The 5,968-nt window shown below is 43.4% G+C and overlaps 2 pseudogenes; one reads left to right on the top strand and one right to left on the bottom strand.

The window, feature by feature from the left end:
- The first annotated feature begins 587 nt into the window (after positions 1 to 587).
- LOC139383488 (U2 spliceosomal RNA) lies at positions 588 to 745 on the top strand (annotated as a pseudogene).
- A 1,279-nt stretch (positions 746 to 2,024) lies between these two features.
- Positions 2,025 to 2,205, bottom strand: LOC139383798 (U2 spliceosomal RNA; annotated as a pseudogene).
- Between the last annotated feature and the right edge of the window lie 3,763 nt (positions 2,206 to 5,968).

The raw sequence follows: 5,968 nt of genomic DNA, 5'->3' as shown, positions 1-5,968 counted from the left end.
TCAGGACACCACGCCTCAGCTCAGGACACCACGCCTCAGCTCAGGACACCACGCCTCAGCTCAGGACACCACGCCTCAGCTCAGGACACAACACCTCAGCTCCTGCTGTAACGGGTGGACCGAAGGCCGATTCCACCAAGCTCTGGCTCACCCTCACGTGTCTGAAGGACGCACTGTGGTCCTCTGACAACTTGTTGGTAGGGAAACGCATGGAGACCACCCATCAGACAGTGGCCTTGATAGCTACGGAAGCCCTGAGGTGGTATGGACAAAATAGAGCCTCGACCCCAGACAAAGTATCACCAACACCATCTAAGGTCCCGGCCTGACAGCGCTGCAACGCCTAGGGGAGGGATCTCTTCTGGGCCCTGAAGGATGGGGGCGGAGTTGATTCGGAAGAGCAGGAGGAGGCAAGTTTGATAAGGACTCACCTCATTCCTGCACAAAGGAGAGAAGACCTCTTTTAATAACATGTACTTTTAACATATAATGTTTCAATGCAGTTGTTTATGCATATTATGTCGTTTTAAAGCGTACAATTGATTATGTTAAAAGTATGAGCTATTTTAAGAAACCCTGCGACAATAACCATTTTTCCAAAATAAAATAAATCTGTTCTTATCAGTTTAATATCTGATATGTCCCCTATCTGGGGACAATATATTAAATGGATTTTTCCACGGTCAAGTAGGTTATACATAACTGTGCCATTATTCAGAATTCTGATTGTGTGCGGTCATGATTCGCTTGTATGAAATTTGGAGCCCCAAGCTACAGGCTTCCGTAGGGCTAAACCTGCCGAGCTGAAAACATGCGATTTAGAAGGGTTCGATTATACGCCCAGGCTTTTATTTTACAATTAGTATCAGCAACGATCTGGAGCCGTCTGTCAGTAATACCCACATACATTTATTTTAGCGATCATTTTGGACATGTAGCCTATTGTAATCATTTGGGAACTTATGTAGCAGGTTAAACCTGGAGCCTGGCGCACGGTTCACGACGACTGGACTGTTGTCATACAGTTTCACGATTAGTGAGAATGAAAGTAGATTTGTAGGATTATAGTTCAACCACTATTGGACACTTTTTCTCCACATTCCAATATTTCATGGATGGAACTTGAATTCTGACAACTTTCAGTATGAAACAAAGCAGTGCATGTTTTATTCATCGATATACAGTATTTCGTGAGTAGATAGATGCTCTCCAACCCAATAGGCCTATTGGTATTTTATGTGCATGATATGAAGTTTGCTGTAGTGACTGACTAAGCCTAATTTTAAAAGTGTGCCTCAAAAGTGCCATGTTTGCAAACGTGTATTATGCGAAGCACACATTTAGTTAGGCAGCCAGGACCGTAGGACGCATTGTCGGTCTAGCTCTCACTGCAGTCCAGTGCCATGGACATCTTTGAAGTTTGGCCTCTAGTAATTTAGGAGGGCAACTTTATAAAGGCCTCCCTACAATGACCTTATCATGCAAGGCTCTACAGACAGATTAAAAAAATATATAGACTATTTTTATTTCATACATTATTTGTGTTGATGATGTACTATGTAATGAAGTCGAGTGGTTCAACATTAAAATGCATTTTGATTGAACACATAGCTTGAACAAGGCGACGGTCGGTGGAAGTCTGGCGCCACCAAGTGGACAATTATTTTACCTGAGATATTTTTTAAAATATCAAATGTTATGTCAATATTGTTATCTGCAAATGGTTTCCCACACCCCTATTTGATAGATTTTTATTCCAGTTTAGCAGTAAATCTGGTTTTAACTCAATAACGATTTGTCTCGTTTCGTTGGTGCAAGTGAGAACAGGTGTTTTCTTCTGGAAGTTTTGTTGCATTTCCTTTTTAAACAGCTCATCTGTATTTTTGTACATCATTTTATACACATACAAACGGCATAAAATGGCTTCACCACTTTCTAGGCATCATTGACAGACTTGCTCAAACGTAATGATTCTAATAAAAGTAACATCCGGTTAACTTCGTCCAATTTATATTTACAACGGCAGGGGGTGCACCGTTCCTGGAGGTACTGCAATACCAGGTCGATGCGTGGAGTGGACGGAGCAAGCCCCTATTCCATCTCCCTATTCCAAAAATCAATTTAATATATGGTCCCCAGATAGGGGACGTATCAGATATTAAACTGATAAGAACAGATTTTTTCTTTTTCTTTTGGAAAAGTTTTATTGATGCATTTCCTTTAAAAACAGCTCATACATTTTTTACATCATTGATACACATAAAAACGGCAACAAAGCATAAAACACAGCATTTGAAAGTTACATTTAAATTTGTTAAAAAGTACATGTTGTTAAAACCAATGAAAACAACCATGGATAAAAGTACTTTCCTTGTAAAAACATCAAATCTGTAAAAGCCATTTAAAATGTGTACTAATGATCTAACAAAGGTAAAACATTTTTAAGACATGAAAAACCATGTTAAAAAGTCACTTTGTTAAAAGGCTGTCTTCAGTCCCTTGTACAGGAGGGGGGGTGAGTCTTTATCAAGCTCACCTCATCCTGCTCTTCTGAATAGATCATCGTCCCGTCCTTCGGGGCCCAGAGGAGATCCCTCCCCTAGGCGCATCGCCCTAGGCGCCGCAGCGCTGTCAGGCCGTGGCCGCCGGGACCTAGGGTGTTGTGGGGGACCCTTCGCCTGGGGTCGAGGCCCCCTTCCTTCCGTACCACCCCAGGGCTTCCGTGGCTACCATGGCCACTGCCTGGGGGGTGGTCTCTACGTTTTTCGCTACCAGCAGGTTACGGGAGGACCACAGTGCTTCCTTCAGGCACGTGAGGGTGGGCCAGAGCTTGGTGAAGGCCTTCGATGGAATGGGCCTTCGGCCCACCCCATACAGCACGAGCTGAGGTGTTAGGTCCTCCCCTGCTGGCAGACACGAGGTGATCAGGGGGCCTGCTTCCTTCCACAGGTCCCTGGCGGCTCTGCACTCCCAGAGCATGTGCCTCACCGACTCTTCTTGGCCGCAGCCTGGTCGGGGGCACGCGGATGTCCTCGCCATGCCCCGTGAGTGCATAACGGCCCTGACCGGGAGGATCTCGTGGGCGACCATCCAGGACAGGTCCCGATGCCGATTCAGGAGAGCAGGATGGGCCACGTTGCGCCAAACCGTTGTGGGCTCACCTATAGCGAGCCCGCGCACTGGACACACTGGTTCCCGATCCTGCACAAGAGAGAGAAGAGAGCGGTGTTTTGTTAAAACCGTGACTGTTTCTTTTTCCAGTTTAAAATGTCTTAAAAACTTCTGGAGCTGGACGTAGTGCGGGGGTAGCAGGAAAGAGACTGGGGCTCGCAGGTCGACTGGGATCAGCCTCAGAGTCCTGAGGTAAGATCCCAGCCAGAACCGTGCGAGGGCCTGGGTCTTGTTGTTGACCGGGGAGGTGGCAAGAGTCAGATGTAACGCTGTGTCACTTGATCTTAGCCAAAAGGCCGAGAAGCGATACCGCAATGCTTTCGGGAGGAAGGTGCCGTTCTCAGACACGTTAAATCCGGTAAAGGTTACACCTAAATGAGCTCTGTACACTTTACAACAAATATCAAAGATGATGCTATTTTTAAAAAATGGTGGCATAGACTGGGATTTGATCAACGTCGGGAAAAGACACTTTTCACTGTTACAATGTAACACATTGGAAGGTTCCAAAGTGACGTGGACATCCGCCCTCCAATCTGAAACGAGACAAATCCTTATTGAGTTCAAACCAGATTTACAGCTAAATTGGAATAATAATCTAGCAAATAGGGGTTGAAGAAATAATTAATATTGACATAACATGTTATCTTTTATATAATATCTCAGGAAGCGTTGATGCCACAAGGGAACTAAAATAATTGTCCACTTGGTGGCGCCAGACTTCCACCGACCGTCGCCTCTCCTATGTGGTCAATCAAAACGCATTTGAATGTTGAACCACTTTAAAAATATATTTAACTAGGCAAGTCAATTCAGAACAAATTCTTATTTTCAATGACGGCCTAGGAACAGTGGATTAACTGCCTTGTTCAGGTGGCAGAACAATAGATTTGTACCTTGTCAGCTCAGGGATTTGATCCAGCAACCTCTCAGTTACTGGCCCAATGCTCTTACAGGGCTATTTGCCGCCCCAGTTGACTTCAATACATACACCATCAACGCAAGAATAGCCTGTGTATTTTTAAATCTGTCTGTAGAGCCTTGCATGATAAGGTCATTGTGAGGAGGCCTTTATAAAGTTGCCCACCTGAATTACTAGAGGCCAAACTTCAAAGATGTCCATGGCACTGGACTGCAGTGAGAGCTAGACCGACAATGCGTCCTACGGTCCTGGCTGCCTAACTAAATGTGTGCTCAGCATAATACACTTTTGTAAACATGGCTCTGTTGAGGCATACTTTTACAATTAAGCTTAGTCGGTCACTACAGCAAACTTCATATCATGCACATAAATTGCCATTACGCAGAAAATACTTTATATTGATGAATAAAAACTACACTGGTTTGATTCATCCTGAAAGTTAGGTTTAGGCTACTACATGATACTGTCCTTGTACCCATCATGAGGCTGCTACAACCTAGCCTATGAATGAAAGTTTACAACATAGGTGAACACAGGTTGAGAGACTTTTGAGTAATCAAGATGACAGACATTATTGACACATTCAATACCGCCTTGTTCAATCTTGCCTTCATCTAGCTGATCTAGAGTGTAATCATTAGTCCAACATTTGCAAATGAGAGTTTCCATTGGACAAATTCAGGTATGTTTATCCCCGTTTGGTTCCGTTTGCTTTCGCTTTAAGAAACGTTTTTCAACAGAATCAACGGAATGAATACACCCCTGATCACACGCAAACACAGATCATTTTCAAAACAGCACGATCCCTTTGATCGTGGGATAATTCCTTCTGGCACCTACGTGCTCTCCTCCTCTCACCTTTAACCTTCACTTGTGGACTTCAGTGCACAACACATCAGCTGTCTGACCAGGCGAAAAAAAACCTTACCAAGCCAAACCTTCATATCATAACCACTAACTGCTACACACAGCCTACAATAGAGTACCACAGTATGAGTCATAATACCCATAACACCTAGCGGTCAAACAGGGAAATGGTTCCAAGTATTTTGGCAGAAATTCTCCCCCCACTTCTAATTTACTTCATTTTGTGGCTAGAGTCAAATACTTTCTGTGGCACATATGAGTCAAATACTTTCTATACTACAAACGTCACGTCAGGATAGGCAACCCGAAAGGAATAATTGATGCATGTGTGTTACATTAAACATAGATGAGGGAGTAAAATGTTGGCAAGCAATAAACATTTCAGAAATCCCAACTACTAGTCGAATAAGACATGGGAGAGATGATGAATTTTGATGATGAATTTTGGCAAAGAGAAGAAAAGAAAACTGCAGAGATACAGTGAGGCAAAAAAGTATTTAGTCAGCCACCAATTGTGCAAGTTCTCCCACTTATTTTCCACCATAATTTGCAAATAAATTCATTAAAAAAATCCTACAATGTGATTTTCTGGATTTTTTCTCTCTCATTTTGTCTGTCATAGTTGAAGTGTACCTGTGATGAAAATTACAGGCCTCTCATCTTTTTAAGTGGGAGAACTTGCACAATTGGTGGCGGACAAAATACTTTCTTGCCCCACTGTATATTGACTATGATAGCTGATATGAATGGTGAGTTGATCATCACATCAACGTTTATTCGTCACATGCACAGGATACAGGGTGTAAACAGTACAGTGAAGTGTTTACGTGCATCATATACACATTACAATACAATACGCCTGGTCTCGGAAGCTAAGCAAGGTCAGGCCTGGTTAGTCCTTGGATGGGAGACTGCCTGGGAATACCAGGTGCTGTCAGCATTTTTGTCCCTCATGGTACTGTACTCTTGTACTATTTAAATCCGGAAACAACCTATTACAGTTTCTCA

Source organism: Oncorhynchus clarkii, chromosome 2 (genome assembly GCF_045791955.1).
Source record: "Oncorhynchus clarkii lewisi isolate Uvic-CL-2024 chromosome 2, UVic_Ocla_1.0, whole genome shotgun sequence".
Classification (NCBI taxonomy): domain Eukaryota; kingdom Metazoa; phylum Chordata; class Actinopteri; order Salmoniformes; family Salmonidae; genus Oncorhynchus; species Oncorhynchus clarkii.
This window is presented reverse-complemented; position numbering and strand designations above follow the sequence as displayed.